The sequence below is a fragment of the Schistocerca piceifrons genome, chromosome X, assembly GCF_021461385.2.
Source record: "Schistocerca piceifrons isolate TAMUIC-IGC-003096 chromosome X, iqSchPice1.1, whole genome shotgun sequence".
Lineage (NCBI taxonomy): Eukaryota > Metazoa > Arthropoda > Insecta > Orthoptera > Acrididae > Schistocerca > Schistocerca piceifrons.
This window is the reverse complement of record NC_060149.1, coordinates 169,164,649-169,183,862: the sequence shown is the minus strand read 5'-3', so window position 1 is coordinate 169,183,862 and position 19,214 is coordinate 169,164,649. Positions and strand designations below refer to the sequence as shown.

The 19,214-nt window shown below is 44.3% G+C and overlaps 1 protein-coding gene across 3 annotated transcripts in view; it reads left to right on the top strand.

The window, feature by feature from the left end:
* LOC124721279 (nicotinamidase) overlaps positions 1 to 19,214 on the top strand; it is a 284,503-nt gene that overhangs the window by 2,182 nt on the left and 263,107 nt on the right. The window lies entirely within an intron of this gene.

Below are 19,214 nucleotides of genomic sequence, written 5' to 3'. Positions count from 1 at the left end.
AAAAAGGACGACAAGCGTAGTGTAGGCAGCCTCCTTGGTAGATCTGTTACATTTTCTTAGTATCTCATCCGCAGGTCGTGGTATCCCGGTCGCGTTCTCGCTTCCTGAGCACGGGGTCCCGAGTTCGATTCCCGGCGGGGTGAGGGATTTTCGTCTCCCTCGAGATAACTGCGTGTTTGTGTTGATTTCATCTCATCATTCATGAAAGTGGCGAAATTGGACTGAGCAAAGTTTTGGGAATTTGTACGGACTCTGATAACCACGCAGTTGAGTGCCACACAAACTAAACATCACCATCTAAGAGTCCTGCTAATAAAAGTCAGTCTTTGGTTAGCCTTCCCCAAAGCATTTTCTATGTGTTGTTTTCAGTTTAAGTTGTTCGAAATTGTAATTGCTAGGTATTTATTTGAATTTTTTTAGATTGACTGATTTATAGTGTACCCGAAGTTTAACGGATTCCTTTTAGCGCTCATGTGGATGATCTGACTCTTTTCGTTATTTAGGGTCAATTGCCGAATTTCGCACCCTACAGATATCTTTACTAAATCGTTTTGCAATTTATTAATCTTCTGATGACTTTACTAGTCGATAAACGACAGCGTCATCTCCAAACAACCTAAGACGGCTGCTCATATTGTCTCCCAAATCGTTTATATAGATGAGGAACAGCAAAGGGCCTATAACACTACCTTGCGGAACGCCAGAAATCACCGCGCGACTGCTACGGTCGCAGGTTCGAATCCTGCCTCGGGCGTGGATGTGTGTGATGTCCTTAGGTTAGTTAGGTTTAAGTAGTTCTAAGTTCTAGGGGACTGATGACCTCAGATTTTAAGTCCCATAGTGCTCAGAGCCATTTGAACCATTTTAAGGGGAAGGGGCAACGAAAGCGCTTGTCCCTTGAATTTCTGCACACGTAGCGAAACTTTCTAATAGATTTTCCTCCCATTGGAAATTAATTTGTCCACATCAGGGTAATGCGATCGCACCTCTTCTGCAACTCTGTGTAACACAGGAGCAAGGAAAGTGACGTACACTATACAGGGAAAGAGAATCTGAAATCCTTTGGCTGCTTTAGCCATGTGTAAAGCACCATATATTACTAACAGCAAAACGATGTCTCTGTTCACACCATCCGGCCACAGTAGCTTCATATAGTTTCCAATCAAAATGGCAGCTGTCGAGCTGTTTACTCCTTCGAGGGCTTCCCGCGTTAAGAACAACATTTCTCCAGGCCCGTCAACTTTTAGTACACCAACAACAACGTTTGCAACGTAGTTTCCACCCACCTCGGTGGTCTCGTCTATGGACTTACGTCAGCAACACTAATTCCTATTTTGTTGAGCACCTCCTCGTAGCACCCAATGTAGATTCATCTGGAACTGAATGTTTTGTGTACTTCTCCAATAACTGTCTGAAACGTGGATTCTTTGGCTTTTCCAGTGGGATCATCTCACATAAGTGCTTGAAGAATTTTTGCACGATTGAGGATGGATCTGTCTGCGTTTGTCTGCTATCATTTTCAGCACTTATCTTCACTCAGCTGCTCCGATTGATCGTATTACAGTGTTCTACCAAAATGCTTTTCTGCACTAACTTTAATTTTACATAGTTTACAAACAATATTTCCCCGTCAGTGCTGAAGGCCTTCTCTTGAAAATCACGAGAAAAACCTCGCAACTTCATGGTGTTGGAGTACATTACTTTCGGCATGTTGAACCAGACTGAATCTGTGTTCAAACTGAACAGTGTGACCACGTGTGCAATGTTTATTACTTCGGAATCCGCCTTTCTTGTCTTCGAGAGCGTTTTGTCGACCGCGCGCAACCATGTCTTATGTAAGCGAACCGACTATTGAGTTACGCTACTTGTCTACTATAGTCCTTGTGTTACGCTGCTTGTCTGTTATAGTCCTGATAAATAATGCTTTGTAGTAACTGTTGTGTTTGTTTGTGACAATATCACCCGAAACATTGTCATGAGCAACATTTTCATCTTTTTGTTCTTTATCCTTAAACTTACGAGGAATATATGCATTTTTGGCAAAAGTTGGCCGAAATGTGACCTATTAATAAAATGGTGTAAATATGACTTTAAAAACCACAGCAAAAATACATTTTTCTACTACAATACCTGGATTCGTGCACAAATTGTTGTAGAATGCACCTTAAGGTCAAGGGCAAAAAATTGACTTCTCATTAAGATCCGGGCCCTAATGATGGTTGGTATGAAAGGTGCACCACACACTTTGAGAAAGGCTTTATGAGAAATTTTAGTAAGTACTGACAACCTCAGTTAAGGGCGTAGAGCAATTCGCTTAGTTATGGGCGCAGAGCAATTCGCTTTGTCTGCAACTCTGGTACCTGTTGCCATTCTTCTCTGAATTTTTTCCTGCGAACCACATGCGATCATTCCCTCACATTCTGGAACTCGTTACTGAGGTACTAAATGTCGAGATTACACAACTGCACTAGACTTTTCTTCCGAGAAGAAATAGTACGCTACATACTACCAGTAAACGCTCTGCAATGGAAGTATGTTATGGCAGTTACAGAAACAAGCGTATCGTATTTATGTCTGTACTTTAACAGAGCGCCACAAATTTAGTTGAGATAAATGTACATCGTGTTTGTATCGTATTATTTTTCTTTCAAACAGACAGAAACATCTGCCTTTTCTATCATGTGTGCAATTATTCTACCTCTGATTGTCTGGTACATCGACATACGTACTCTGAAAAGTGAAGTAAACACCAGGCGTCATGTCACGGATTGCGCGGCCTCTCCCGCCGGAGGTTCGCGTCCTCCCTCGGATTGGATTGTTTGGGGGAAGAGACCAAACTGCGAGGTCATCGGTCTCATCGGATTAGGGAAGGATGGGGAAGGAAGTCGGCCGTGCCCTTTCAAAGGAACCATCCCAACATTTGCCTGGAGCGATTTAGGTAAATCACGGAAAACCTAAATCAGAATGGCCGGACGCGGGATTGAACCGTCGTCCTCCCGAATGCGAGTCCAGTGTGATAACCACTGCGCCACCTCGCTCGGTGTCGTCCTCCCTCGGGCTTAGGTGTGTGTGTTGTTCTTAGGATAAGTTAGTTTAAAGTTAGTTTAAGTAGTGTGTAAGTTAAGGGACCGATGACCTCAGCAGTTTGGTCCCTTAAGAATTCACACACATTTGAACACCAATGTTATGATAGATACCACTTGAGAAGATATGCTGTATTAAATTTTCGACCATGCCCGAAACGGGTAATAAAAAAAGTATTAAGAAGTGGACTCTTTTTATTGACGGCATAAGGTGGTGATAGGGACGTGCTCAGTTAGCCACTGGTTGCACATGCTAGGGCTTTTTCTCGTTTCAATTACGCACGGAGCGCGGGAGAATGACAGTTTAAGTACTTAAGTGCACTCTGTAATTAGTCCACTGGAGCAACATGTAGCGCCCCGAACAATATCTCTTGTTTCTTCAATTAACACTGGCTCTATCGTCAAAAATCTGTCTGTTAAAGTTTTCTTCATTTTCGTGGCGTTCTCCCACGGGTAAAACAAACCCGCCTTTGTTTGCGTAAGTTCAATATCGCCTGTTAATCCTGCATCGTATAGGCCCACATACTTGCGCTATATTCGAAGAAGTGAGTCCGCAGCTCGTGGTCTAGTGGCTTGCGTTGATGCCTGTGAATCACGGGGTCCCGGGTTCGATACCCAGCCAGGTTGGGGATTTTCTCAGCCCGCGGACTGGGTGTTTGTGTTGTCCATACCATCATCATTCGTGACAGTGGCTAGATTGGACTGTGAAAAAAATTGGACTGCGTCAAAATTGAGACTCTGTAATGGCGCTGATGGCAGCGCAGTTCAGCGCCCCACAAACCAAACATCTAAGAAGTGATTTGTAGCAGCCCCGTTTGCAGAACGACTGTGTTTTCCCAGTATCCCACTAATGTGCCGAAGTCTGCCACCTGACTTATCTACAACTGAGCCTATGTACTTATTACATTTCATATCGCTACAGATTGTTACAGCCAGGTATTTGTACGAGTTGGCTGATTTCAGTGGGGCTCATTGATATTGCGTTCTTAGCGTACTACATTTTTGCTTTTGATGAAGTGCATTGCTGTCTATTTATAAACATTTAAAACAAGTTGCATATTTTTGCACCTCTTTAAAATCGTGTCAAAATCTGACTGGTTATTTTGTGCTTTACTCCGAACTGAAGGACAGAAGTACAGATCATTGAAAGGAACCAAATGACCCTTTACTGTACTGGAAAGGAACATTAGAAGGTATGGCCCTCACTTTTTTCCTCTGGTCCTTCTATTAGGTCACAGCAGTGCAGCCACTTGAAGATATGATTTTTCTAGCAATTATCTTCAGTACCACGATGCTGCCTAAGGCTGTAGCGAAACAAGATACAAGAGAGGATAACCTTTCGTAAGCCATCTAAACGTTGAATTTTCGAAACACTATGGCACGGATAGACGATATGAACCACAGTGACCTTTTCTGTGTACTGGACTGCAAATGTAAGATGAACATATACTCTAATGTATGATCATGCAAGAGCATCTTCATTAAGTTGCTATGTTCAAGCACCGGTTTTACACGTATTCAAAGAATAAACTTTTTGCTATAATATCTTTTCAGTGGCTCTCGTACGTTACCTGTAGATAACTGATTTGCAGTATGGCGCTCCATCTTGATGGTTTCACTCTATTGTGTGGTTAATGTAGAATATCTCTTGCTTCAGGAATAGAGTAACAAGCTGCAGCTTAAAACAGCACACACATACATTCACTTCCAGTAATTTATTCAACATCTCATTAGCTTTCTGTCAAAATACAGCAACTATCTTTCCCAGTATGTAATACCAATTACGACTCTAGCAACCTAGGAATATACGCAGGGAGCTCAGTAAGTAATACAACATATTATTTCCCTCACCCAATTTCGGTTGAAAAAATGCGGGATTTGCAGCGGGACATTGTGGAATATTCCCACATCAGCCTCTATAAATTTCATGAAGTTCCAATAGGTGGCGGCGCTATACGTAGACTTCAAAATGACGCCTGTAACGGAGGTGCGTTACCAGCAGAGAGCTTTCTTGAGTTTCCTTTGGCGGAAATCCATAGCCTCGCAGATATTCGCAGGCGCTTGCAGATTGTCTACGGAGACTGGCCGTCAACAAATGCACGGTGAGTCGTCGGGTGAAGTGTCTGTCATCATCGCAAGGTCGCACATACCTGTCCGATCTCATGCGTACCGGCCGGCTGCCCAAAGACGTGACTCCTGCAGTGTTGGAACGTGTGTACACTCTCATTCGAGGTGATCGACGGATCACAATAAAACACCTCTCTGCACAACTGGGCGTCTCTGTTGGTAGTGCCGACACACTCGTCCACCAGTTGTGGTACTAAAAGGTGTGATCCCACCGAGTTCCTCGCCGCCTATAAAGAGTAATGAAGGACCATCTGTAAGGAACTGCTTGTGCATTGCGACGCTGATCATACCCTACTGGCCATTAAAATTGCTACACCACGAATATGACGTGCTACAGACGCGAAATTTAACCGACAGGAAGAAGATGCAGTGATATGCAAATGATTAGCTTTTCAGAGCATTCACACAAGGTTGGCGGCGGGGCGACACCTACAACGTGCTGACATGAGGAAAGTTTCCAACCGATTTCTCATTCACAAACAGCAGTTGACCTGCGTTGCCTTGTGAAACGCTGTTGTGATGCCTCGTGTAAGGAGGAGAAATGCGTACCATCACGTTTCCGACTTTGATAAAGGTCGGATTGTAGCCTATCGCGATTGCGGTTTATCGTATCGTGACATTGCTGCTCGCGTTGGTCGAGATCCAATGACTGCTAGCAGAATATGGAATCGGTGGGTTCAGGAGGGTAATACGGAACGCCGTACTGGATCCCAACGGCCTCGTATCACTAGCAGTCGAGATGACAGGCATCTTATCCGCATGGCTGTAACGGATCGTGCAGCCACGCCTCGATCCCTGAGTCAACAGATGGGGACGTTTGCAAGACAACAACCATCTGCACGAACAGTTCGACGACGTTTGCAGCGGCATTGGCTGTCAGCTCGGAGACCGTGGCTGCGGTTACCCTTGACGCTGCATCACAGACAGGAGCGCCTGCGATTGTGTACTCAACGACGAACCTGGGTGCACGAATGGCAAAACATCATTTTTTCGGATGAATCCAGATCTGTTTACAGCATCATGGTGGTCGCATCCGTGTTCGGCGACATCGCGGTGAACGCACATTGGAAGCGTGTATTCGTCATCGCCATACTGGCGTATCACCTGGCGTGATGGTATGGCATGCCATTGGTTACACGTCTCGGTCACCTTTTGTTCGCTTTGACGACACTTTGAACAGTGGACGTTACATTTCAGATGTGTTACTGCCCGTGGCTCTACCCCTCATTCGATCCCTGCAAAACCCTACATTACAGCAGAATAATGCACGACCGCATGTTGCAGGTCCTGTACGGGCCTTTCTGGATACAGAAAATGTTCGACTGCTGCCCTGGCCGGCACATTCTCCAGATCTCTCACCAATGGAAAACGTCTGGTCAATGGTGGTCGAGCAACTGGCTCGTCACAATACGCCAGTCACTACTCTTGATGAACTGTGGTATCGTGTTGAAGCTGCATGGGCAGCTGTACCTGTACACACCATCCAAGCTCTGTTTGACTCAATACCCAGGCGTATCAAGGCCGTTATTACAGCCAGAGGTGGTTGTTCTGGGTACTGATTTCTCAGGATCTATGCACCCAAATTGCGTGAAAATGTAATCACATGTCAGTTCTAGTATAATATATTTGTCCAATGAATACCCTTTCACCATCTGCATTTCTTCTTGGTGTAGAAATTTTAATGCCCAGTAGAGTATAATTTCTTGTCGAACATCGTCACAGGCGATGAAACACTGGTTCATGACTTCGAACCGGGGACAAAACGGCAGGGTGTGGTGTCACACTACCTCTTCTCCGAAGAAACAGTTGAAAACCGCGCCCTCAACAGATAAAGTCATGGTGACGCCTTATGGGACCCTGAAGGCTTTATTCTGTTTCATGTCCTCCATCAGGCTAGGCGCAAATTGAGACGCGTATAGCGCGATTGGCGCGACGCAGCGCAGCGCGCATTTTTGTAACTTCACAGGTTCAAACGGGACCGTGCAAATTATGACGCGATGCTACTGGGACGCGACACGCGCCTGCGCCAGGGAGCGGTGTTGTGTTTGTGGCACAGTTTCTCGCGCCGCAGGTCGCGCGTGCCTCGCTAGCACCGTGAGAAATTTGAGCCGGGGAGCGGAAAAGTAGCCCGGCCATATGCTCACATCGGAACGGCGCGTATGGGCAGTGGTAGTATTGCCCATACGATAAATTTTGCCTTACTGTGCATACTAAATTTTATTGCTTTTGGGTAGTGTTCCGTTTTTTGCCATTTAAACGCTCCAGCTTTCTTCGTTAGTACATTACACTTTTCTGTTATTTATATCTGTATAGTTTTGTTTTGTTTTTCTTCTCTCAAGAAAAATGCATACTTCAGTAACTGATGAGACATTGGCCGCTGGAATTGTATTATATGCCTCGGCGATGTTTTCAGAGCGCAAGAAGGGACAGAGGGTACTGAATAAGGAAGCAAGGAATATTATAAAATCATTTTATTCGCGATCACACATTATGAGTTTGGCAAGCCGTAGGTGAGTAACCAGTATCTGAAATGTGCCTGTCATTCCGCCTGAAGGAACGCTCGTTATTATTTTAATACTGCCAGATTAAGAGAAGGAATAAAATCCTTTGGTAAGTTTCCATTCCAGTCGCTCAGTGTTAAAAATACGATGGGTTACGGGGATTCCACCAAAATTGCAACAGAACTGGTAATCTATTTTTGCGTGAGTTGTTAACCTTTTGTCAAGCGAAGAAGCATCACCGTTTCCACATTTCTCTTGGTGACTGGTTTAATTGTACTTCCTTTGTCACAGTGTAATTTGCCAAACTCATCTCACAGCAGCTATTGCGACAGAATTCCGAAACGGAGTGCCTCATTAAACAATTAATTGGCAATCACAGAGCTAAAAAAAAGGGGGTTGAAATGGCTCTGAGCACTATGGGACTTAACTTCTGAGGTCATCAGGACCCTAGAACTTAGAACTACTTAAACCTGACTAACATAAGGACATCACATGCATCTATGCCCGAGGCAGGATTCGAACCTACGACCGCGCTCGGCCACTCCGGCCGACAACAGAGCTCAATAGCTTACGAAAAACCTCATAGTGTCGGTTTGCAGTAGCATAAAAACAGAAATTCCATGTATATTTTCATACTAGGAAGCTCTTGTTTCGCTAGCAGTCACTGGAGTGACATAAATAAAAAAGGGAGCATAGTACTGATACATCGCCATAGATAAGAACGTTCCGTGTGTTTAAGAATTGGCAAAACACTCTCCTCCTTGTGTGCTATCATTCGCCAAACTTTCGTTTCTATGTCTCGAGCGGTTTAGGAGATATGAGAGATGTTGCGAGTATTTCATTCTCGCGGGCGTGAGATCGGAAGTGAGCGCGCTACATGGGATCCATTTTCTCGAGATCGGAGGCAGATAGAGACGTCCTCCCAAGTAAAAAAAAAAATTCAACATGTTAGCTAAATTTCACACTCAGCAATATATGGTGTAATACGCACCAAACGCAAAATCATAGCGACCCCTAATTTTCGTTGCAAAACTTTTTGAGTTTTGCGTAGTGTCTTACTAAAATGAGTACATCACAATAATAATGGTCATTGGCGAGATGATGGGCACTTCACCACGAAGCTGACATATAACGCTACAAGTAAGGCAAAAATCAAATATTTTCAGTGAATAGTTTCTGTAAAATCATTTGAGAAAGATTACAGGTTGCGCGCGCTTCGGTTCCGTCAGCGCAGAGCGTCGCCAGTCGGCGCGTGGGAAGTATGGTGTTGTGTTCTTCAGTCCTGAGACTGGTTTGATGCCGCTCTCCATGCTACTCTATCCTGTGCAAGCTTCTTCATCTCCCAGTACTTACTGCAACCTACATCCTTCTGAATCTGTTTAGTGTATTCACCTCTTGGTCTCCCTCTACGATTTTTACCCTCCGCGCTGCCCTCCGATGCTAAATTTGTGATCCCTTGATGCCTCAGAACATGTCCTACAAACCGGTCCCTTCTTCATGTCAAGATGTCCACAAACTCCTCTTCTCCCCAATTCTATTTAATACCTCCTCATTAGTTATGTGATCTACCCATCTAATCTTCAGCATTCTTCTGTAGCACCACAAATCGAACGCTTCTATTCTCTTCTTGTCCAAACTATTTATCGTCCATGTTTCACTTCCATACATGGCTACACTCCATACAAATACTTTCAGAAATGACTTCCTGACACTTAAATCTATACTCGACGTTAACAAATTTCTCTTCTTCAGAAACGCTTTCCTTGCCATTGCCAGTCTACACTTTATATCCTCTCTACTTCGACCATCATCAGTTATTCTGCTCCCCAAATAGCAAAACTCCTTTACTACTTTAAGTGTCTCATTTCCTAATTTAATTCCCTCAGCATCACCCGAATTAATTCGACTACATTCCATTATCTTCGTTTTGCTTTTGTTGATGTTCATCTTATATCCTCCTTTCAAGACACTGTCCATTCCGTTCAACTGCTATTCCAAGTCCTTTGCTGTCTCTGACAGATTTACAATGTCATCGGCGAACCTCAAAGATTTTATTTCTTCTCCATGGATTTTAATACCTACTCCGAATTTTTCCTTCGTTTCCTTTACTGCTTGCTCAATATACAGATTGAATAGCATCGGGGAGAGGCTACAACCCTGTCTCACTCCCTTCCCAACCACTGCTTTCCTTTCATGCCCCTCGACTCTTATAACTGCCATCTGGTTTCTGTACAAATTGTAAATAGCCTTTCACTCCCTGTGTTTTACCCCTGCCACCTTTAGAATTTGAAAGAGAGTATTCCAGTCAACATTGTCAAAAGCTTTCTCTAAGTCTACAAATGCTAGAAACGTAGGTTTGCCTTTCCTTAATCTATTTTCTAAGGTAAGTCGTAGGGTCAGTATTGCCTCACGTGTTCCAACATTTCTACGGAATCCAAAATGATCTACCCCGAGGTCGGCTTCTACCTGTTTTTCCATTCGTCTGTAAAGAATTCGTGTTAGTATTTTGCAGCTGTGACTTATTTGGTGTACGCGTCGCAATATGCTCTGGACCAGCGCTAGTTGTGCCGAACGTGCGTGTCGCGCTGTAGTGTCGTGTCACGTCACACGTGCTGTACGTGTCTCAATTTGCGCCTAGCCTCATGGTGCAACTATAAACTCAGGAAATTGAAGAAACGACTCAGCGTGTTCGTCGCCACCAAAATGCAAAAGAACTTATCCTTCTCCATGAGAACGCAAGGCCTGACCCAAGTCTGTGCACCGGAGAGGGGCTCACAAAACTTCATTGGACTGTTCTTTCTCATTCACCGTTGACCACGGATCTCACGCTTTTCGACTTCCATCTGTCTGGCTTAATGAAACATGCACTCCACGGTAAGCAGTACGTGGATGATGGGGAGGTTATTGATGCAGCAAGAAATTGGCTCCGACGTCGACCAGTAGAGGGGTGTCATGCTGACATGCAAACCCTCCCAGTAAAGTGGTGTAAGGCCGTCGCATTGAACAGCTTAAGCTGAAGCACAGTGTTTCGTAGCCAAAAGAGAGGAGAATAGTTTGGTGTATTGTAATCCCGAATAAAACCAACGTGCTTCCAGAAAAAAAATGCGAAGCAGTACTTATTGAACGACCGTCATTACTTTTTATCTTAAGCATACCTACTACGAAAGATGACGGTGTAAACAAGTATATTAATAAATGGTAGTGACTTACGATATCCTAGCAGAAGACACTATACATAGTTTAGAACTTTAGTTAATAGTTATTTCAATAGCTGATTAAAGATTTAAAAATAAAAATACATACAGGAATATAATGGAGAAAGGCATAAGAACAGTCTATGTGGTCGCGGAATCATATTCTAGGTTACCAGATTGCTCAGATCTGACCACCCTGAACTGATGCTCGAGAACAGTTCCTTAGTTCCAAGCGTGCCCAGCTTCCGGCCTTATCCCGCTCTCTACGGGGTCGGCATGTTAGATTTAGCAATAATAGTGGTAGAGGTCGGCCGGATGGCCTTCCCCACTGGACGAAATTCGTGTATTCCACCTGTCTGCGTCCAGTGCTATCCCACGCGAAACTGTGAGAACATTTTTTCGAAATATTTGTGAATCGTGTAACTGAGGTGGGATATGCGTCCCATGTAGTCGGATGTAGGGAAACCGCCTAAAAACCACATTCAGGCTGTCCGAGTGAGTCGAATTTTGCCCATAACGTTGCAATTTATTCTCTTCGCAGCAAGGTTCTTCAATCACCATTAATACATCATTTCCTCAATATACTGATTCTGCTATTCGTGCGTTTGGCAACTATGAGTGTAGTGGTATCTGTTGTTAACTTGGACCGTGAGCTTTGTCGTTCCGCAATGAGCTAAATCTCACTTCATGGGCCTCAGTAAAACGCTGGAACCCAGATAACGTATTGAATTAAAATCTTGTATGACTGTAATTCGGATCTCAGTTCAGCCATACCGACTTTGCTTCCTATTATACACATCAAAAATGTTTTGTATCACCCAGGTTCACAGAAATCCAGAAGATAGACGTTGACTGTGGATATTGTATCGCAGGTACAGTCCCTTTGACTGTTCAGAGATGTCACTAAACCCGCCCAAAGATGTAAGCAACCATCCATGAGCAGCGCCTATTTGACGGAGGGGGTCCGACAGCCGATCAGTTCCAGTCATTCCACCAGGAAGGAGATACACGGTTCGTGTTGTCTGTAGTTCAACCATGCCTAGATGGTCAATACCGCGGTTCGATCGCGTCCGCATTGTTACTTTGTGCCAGGAAGGGTTCTCAACAAGGGAAGTGTCCAGGCGTGTCGGATTGAACCTAAGCGATGTTGTTCAGACATGGAGGAGATACAGAGAGACAGGAACTGTCGATGACAAGCCTCGCTCAGGCCGCCCAAGAGCTACTACTGAAATGGATGACGTTACCTACGGATTATGGCTAGGAGGAACCTGACAGCAACGCCACCATGTTGAATAATGCTTTTTGTGCAACCACAGGACGTCGTATTATGACTCAAACTGTGCGCAATAGGCTGCATGATGCGCAACTTTACTCCCTACGTCCATGGCGAGGTCCATCTTTGCAACCACGACACCATGCAGCACGGCACAGATGGGCCCAACAACATGCCGAATGGACCGCTCAGGATTGGCATCACGTTCTCTTCACCGATGACTGTCGCATATGCCTTCAACCAGACAATCGTCGGAGACGTATTTGAAAGCAACCCGGTCAGGCTGAACGCCTGAGACACACTGTCCAGCGAGTGCAGCAAGGGTGAGGTTCCCTGCTGTTTTGGGGTGGCATTATGTGGGGCCGACGTATGCAGCTGGTGGTCATGGAAGGCGCCATAACGGCTGTACGATACGTAAATGCCATCCTCCGACCGATATAGACAGCCTATTGGCGAAGCATTCGTCTTCGTGGACGACAATTTGCGCCCCCATCGGGCATATCTTGTGAATGACTTCCTTCAGGATAACGACATCGCTCGAATGGTTCAAATGGCTGTAAGCACTATGGGACTTAACATCTGAGGTCATCAGTCCCCTAGACTTAGAACTACTTAAACCTAACTAACCTACGGACATCACACACATCCATTCACGAGCAGGATTCGAACCTCCGACCGTAGCAGCAGCGCGGTTCCGGGCTGGAGCGCCTAGAACCGCTCGGCCACAACGGCCGGCTGACATCGCTCGACTAGAGTGACCAGCATGTTCTCCAGACATGAACATTATCGAGTATACCTGTGATAGATTGAAAAGGGCTGGTTAGGGACGACGTGATCCACCAACCACTCTCAGGTATCTACACCGAATCGCCGTTGAAGAGTGGAACAATCTGGACCGACAGTGCCTTGATGAACTTGGGGACAGTATGCCACGACGAATACAGGCATGCATCAATGCAAGAGGACGTGCTACTGGGTATCAGATGTACCGGTGTGTAGAGCAATCTGGACCACCACCTCTGAAGGTCTCGCTGTATGGTGGTACAACATGCAATGTGTCGTTTCTATGAGCAATAAAAAGGGCAGAAATGATGTTTATGGTGATGTCTGTTCTAATATTCTGAACAAGTTCCGGAACTCTCGGAACCGAGGTGATGCAAAACTTTTTTTGATGTGTGTATTTACGTTTCCTCGAGCAAGGTCACTGTCAAATCTTTCGGCGACCTTTAAAATTTTGATTTCATTCTTCACTTCTCATAATCTCGGTTTGAAGTTGAAGTCTAAGCTTAATAATAAGGAATGCAGTGCAGTTCTCTACTAATGCCTACCATATATTAGACTTTCTGTAGTCCAATTTATAATGAAAATCATCGGCTCTCCTAGCTCTATGATACGTCAACAGGAACTTGTGGCGTTCATTATATATTAAACCTGGTTCAAATGTTTCGAGATTATAAGTGATGAGAATATTCTAGTAACTGGGTCAGTTGGACTGTGGGGGCTACTGTTAGATGACTTAAAAGCTATCGGGTGGGACAGAACGCCGTGATAAGGGTGACAGTACTCATCCATCAAAGTCGTCCAGAGAAAACGAAAACTTCTCACTTCCATCGCTTACCACAAGAATCTTTCGTGATGCGTCTCATATTGGCAAACAATGGACGAATCTAAGCCGTCTATCAAAGCACGGAATATTTTTCTAATCCAAGATTGTTTTGTTTTTGTTGTACTATTTTTATTTAAGTTTTTCTGCTGTTTATATGTTATATTTTATATCTCATAATCACAGGTTTAAGCGATAATTATGATACGAGGGACGTTAAATAAGTAAAACAACATTTTTTTCTGAAAGTAGGTTGCTTTTATTCAGGATTCCAGTACACCATATTACTCCCCAGTCTTTTGGCTAGAGAACTCTATTTTTCAACATAATCTCCGTTCAGTGCGATGACCGTCGTAACCTTACTGGGAGGACCCGTATGCCCGCATGTTATCAGTCTACTGGTCGACGTCTTTTGCTGCATCAATAACCTCCCCATCGTTCATGTACTGCTTCCCGCGGAGTGCATCCTTCACTGGGCCTAACAGATAGAAGTCGGAAGGTGCGACATGCGTGCTGTAGAGTGGATGCGAAAGAACAGCCAATGAAGTTTTGTGAGCTCGTCTCGGGTGCGCAGACTTTTGTTAGGCCTTGCGTTGTCATGGAAAAGGAGAAGTTCATTTGCATTTTTGTGGCGACGAACATGCTGATATCGTTTCTTCAGTTTCCAGAGGTTAGCACAATACGCTTCTGAGTTCATCGTTGCACCATGATGGAGGGCATCAAACAGAATAACCCCTCCATAGTCCCATAAGACTGTCACCATCACTTTGCCGCTTGAGGGTAGCGGCTCTGAACTGTTTCTTCGGAGAAGTGGGGGTATGGCGCCACTCTGTGGAATGCCGTTTTGTTGTCGGTTCGAAGTGTTGAACCCACGTTTCGACAAGAAATTGTAACGATCAGCCTTGCAACGCGCAGGCAATTCCGCACACATGATCCTCGTTGTTCTTTATAGGCGGAGAGGAACCCAACGGGCACACTTCTTTTAGTACCCCTACTGGTGAACGAGTCTGTCAGAGACGACCAGTTGTGCAGAGAGGTGTTTGATTGTGATCCGTCGATCACCTCCAATGAGAGTGTCAGAACGTTCCAACACTGCAGGAGTCACAGCTGTGCGCACCCGGATGGTACGCGGGAGACAGGACAGGTCTGCGCGACCTTGTTTTGATGTTGACAAACGCCTCGCCCAACGACTCACCGTGCTTTTGTTCACTGGTATGTCTCCGTGGACATTCTGCAAGCGCCTACGAATATCTGTGATAGTCTGGTTTTCCGCTAAAAGAAACTCAATAACAGTTCGCTGCTTGGAATGCACCTTCGTTACAGACGACACTGTGAAGGCTACGTATAGCACCACCACCTATCAAAACTTGATGAAACTAAAGGAGCTGAAGCGGAAATGTTCTGTGATGTCCCACAACAAATTTCGCATTTTTTTCAGCCGAAATTAGGCGAAAAAAGATATACGTTGCAGTTCTTATTGAACGCCCTTCGTACGTTATTTTTCTTGACAGAAAATGTGTTTGCTGCAGTTACTGCTGATTTTCGACAGAAATGAGGCTGATTGTTAGAGTAGTTGTCTAGTGCGATTTCTGCACGTAGTTTGAAATTCTGTCACCGATGTCATCACTTCCAGTGGTTCTGTGGTAACTCATCGCCCTCTCCTAAACCATCAAGCTGTACACCCCGTGGAGTTCAGTCTACATCTGTTCTCCGCAAGTCACTGTGTAGTGTGTGGCGGAGGGTGCTTTGTGACTACTGGGACTTCCTCGCCTTTCTTGTTCCAGCAGTCGCGAGTGGTGCGCGGGAAGAACGACTGCTGGCAAGCCTGTCTGTGTGAGCTCCAATCTAATTTATTTACCTTTCACAGTTCTTCCGTAAGATATTCGTATGAGGAAGCAATATATTGGCTGACTCTTCCAGAAACGTACTTTCTCGGAAATTTAAAAGTAAACCATACCGTGATGCCAAACGCCTCTATTGTAGCGTCTGCCATTGGAGATGGACGATCATCTCCGCGTCACATTCGTTCTTAATAAACTAACAGCGTCATGAAACTTCTACTGTTATCCACTAGATCATTTGTCGATCTACATCTACATCCATACTCCGCAAGCCACCTCACGGTGTGTGGCGGAGGTTACCTTGAGTACCTCTATCGGTTCTCTCTTCTATTCCAGTCTCGTATTGCTCGTGGAAAGAAGTATTGTCGGTATGCCTCTGTGTGGGCTCTAATCTCTCTGATTTTTTCCTCGTGGTCTCTTTGCGAGATATACGTAGGAGGGAGCAATATACTGCTTGACTCTTCGGTGAAGGTATGAAACTTTAACAAAAGCCCGTACCGAGCTACTGAGCGTCTCTCCTGCAGAGTCTTCCACTGGAGTTTACCCCGTAACGCTTTCGCGATTACTAAATGATCCTGTAACGAAGCGCGCTGCTCTCCGTTGGATCTTCTCTATCTCTTCTATCAACCCTATCTGGTACGGATCCCACACTGCTGAGCAGTATTCAAGCAGTGGTCGAGCAAGCGTACTGTAACCTACTTCCTTTGTTTTCGGATTGCATTTCCTTAGGACTCTTCCAATGAATCTCAGTCTGGCATCTGCTTTACCGACGATCAACTTTATATGATCATTCCATTTTAAATCACTCCTAATGCGTACTCCCAGATAATTTATGGAATTAACTGCTTCCAGTAACTGACCTGCTATATCGTAGCTAAATGATATGGGATCTTTCTTTCTATGTATTCGCAGCACATTACACTTGTCTACATTGAGATTCAATTGCCATTCCCTGCACCATGCGTCAATTCGCTACAGATCCTCCTGCATTTCAGTACAATTTTCCATTGTTAAAACCTCTCGATATACCACACCATCATCCGCAAAAAGCCTCAGTGAACTTCCGATGTCATCCACAAGGTCATTTATGTATATTGTGAGTAGCAACGGTCCTACGACACTCCCCTGCGGCACACCTGAAATCACTCTTACTTCGGAAGACTTCTCTCCATTGAGAATGACATGCTGCGTTCTATTATCTAGGAACTCTTCAATCCAATCACACAATTGGTCTGTTAGTCCAGATGCTCTTACTTTGTTCATTAAACGACTGTGGGGAACTGTATCGAACGCCTTGCGGAAGTCAAGAAACATATCTACCTGGGAACCCGTGTCTATGGCCCTCTGAGTCTCGTGGACGAATAGCGCGAGCTGGGTTTCACACGACCGTCTTTTTCGAAACCCATGCTGATTCCTACAGAGTAGATTTCTAGTCTCCAGAAAAGTCATTATACTCGAACATAATACGTCTTCCAAAATTCTACAACTGATCGACGTTAGAGATATAGGTCTATAGTTCTGCACTTCTGTTCAGTGCCCCTTCTTGAAAACGGGGATGATCTGTGCCCTTTTCCAATCCTTTGGAATGCTACGCTCTTCTAGAGACCTATGGTACGTTGCTGCAAGAAGGAGGGCAAGTTCCTTCGCGTACTCTGTGTAAAATCGAACTGGTATCCCATCAGGTCCAGCGGCCTTTCCTCTTTTGAGCGATTTTCATTGTTTCTCTATCCCTCTGTCGTCTATTTCGATATCTACCATTTTGTCATCTGTGCGACAATCTAGAGTAGGAACTACAGTGCAGTCTTCCTCTTGAAACAGCTTTGGAAAAAGACATTTAGTATTTCGGCCTTTAGTCTGTCATCCTCTGTTTCAGTACCATTTTGGTCACAGAGTGTCTGGACATTTTGTTTTGATCCACCTACCACTTTGACATAAGACCAAAATTTCTTAGGATTTTCTGCCAAGTCAGTACATAGAACTTTACTTTCGAATTCATTGAACGCCTCTCGCATGGCCCTCCTCACATTACATTTCGCTTCGCGTAATTTTTGTGTCTGCAAGGCGTTGGCTGTGTTTATGTTTGCTGTGAAGTTCCCTTTACTTCCGCAGCAGTTTTCTAACGCGGTTGTTGTACCACGGTGGCTCTTTTCCATCTCTTACGATCTTGCTTGGCACGTACTCATCTAACGCATATTGTTAGATGGTTTTGAACTTTGTCCACTGATCCTCAACACTATCTGTACTTGAGACAAAACTTTTGTGTTGAGCCGTCAGGTACTCTGAAATCTGCTTTATGTCACTTTTGCTAAACAGAAAAATCTTCCTACCTTTTTTAATATTTCTATTTACGGCTGAAATCATCGATGCAGTAACCGCTTTATTGTGAACAGTGATGGGACGGAGACGGCCCACTTGTCGAACATAAAAATTGCATGAAATTTTGAAACTTTAGATAAGGCTTATAGGCAAGAAGCAATTCACTATCAACCCAGCAGAAATATCGCCGCTTGACAGGTTTCTTAACTCACACGAGTATTAATGAAGAAATTGGATACCATTCGTAACTCCGAAGATTCAGAAACGAGACAACGTTTTGCAGCATTTGTTGCTGTAAAAACATGAAGATGGTCGAACAACCTATACCACCACTCCCTAAAAAGAAGGGCTACAACACTACCAAAAATGAAATAATCCTGTTTTTATTCCTGTCTTAGCAGGAATGAGCATTTGGTTTCTCTTGTGGAAGGGGCTGCATGAGTCACGAAAAATAGCAAATCCACAAATCTTGGAAAAGTAGGAGATTACAGCTAATACTGTTCACTAAATCTGTAATGTATAATTACATTTCTTTTTCAACATCATTCGCGGAATTTTAAGGTGCACATTTCATTGTCCTTTTATTTTCTTGTTTTATCCTTGGCAGATTACTTAAAATGACTTTACCATCCAGGCATTTGCCTTGAGTGGTTTAGGCAAACGATGGAAAATCGAACACGGATTTGCGCCCACCGTTCACCTGAATGTGAGGCTATGCCTCAACCGCTACGCCATTGTCACTTGGCTCGGCCAAATGCTTCAGAGATATTTTTCAAAAAATAACATTACAGACTGTTGTACGGCAACATCCTCTGTCGTGCAAGGTTACATAATTCTAGCAGTAATTTCCGAATTGCTATGTGACGTAAATACCATATCAAAAAGAGAATAAATGGCACACATTCTGTCCACTCAAATATATCACACGGAATGACGCATTGTTATTATAGAAACACCTTAAAGAAAGAGTCAGGACAATGAGAAATGACACGTCTCGGCATTCGAGGGGAAGAGTGGTACAAGTCACCCAGAGACCCGCTACATGATATCCGATAAACACCCCTGAATCCTGGGGAAAGTAATAAATTGCGCCATTCTGAATACGATTACCTAAACAACCTCCCTTTTCTTTTTAGTAACAGCTCTCTGTCGATGATCTAAGGCAAACCATAGACATTGCTTGCTGTAGACAACGCTTATTTGCGTTGCTGGATATCGAAACTAACCACATACTAAGTATATCCATTTCAGGACGACATGGAGGTTCGCTAATTAC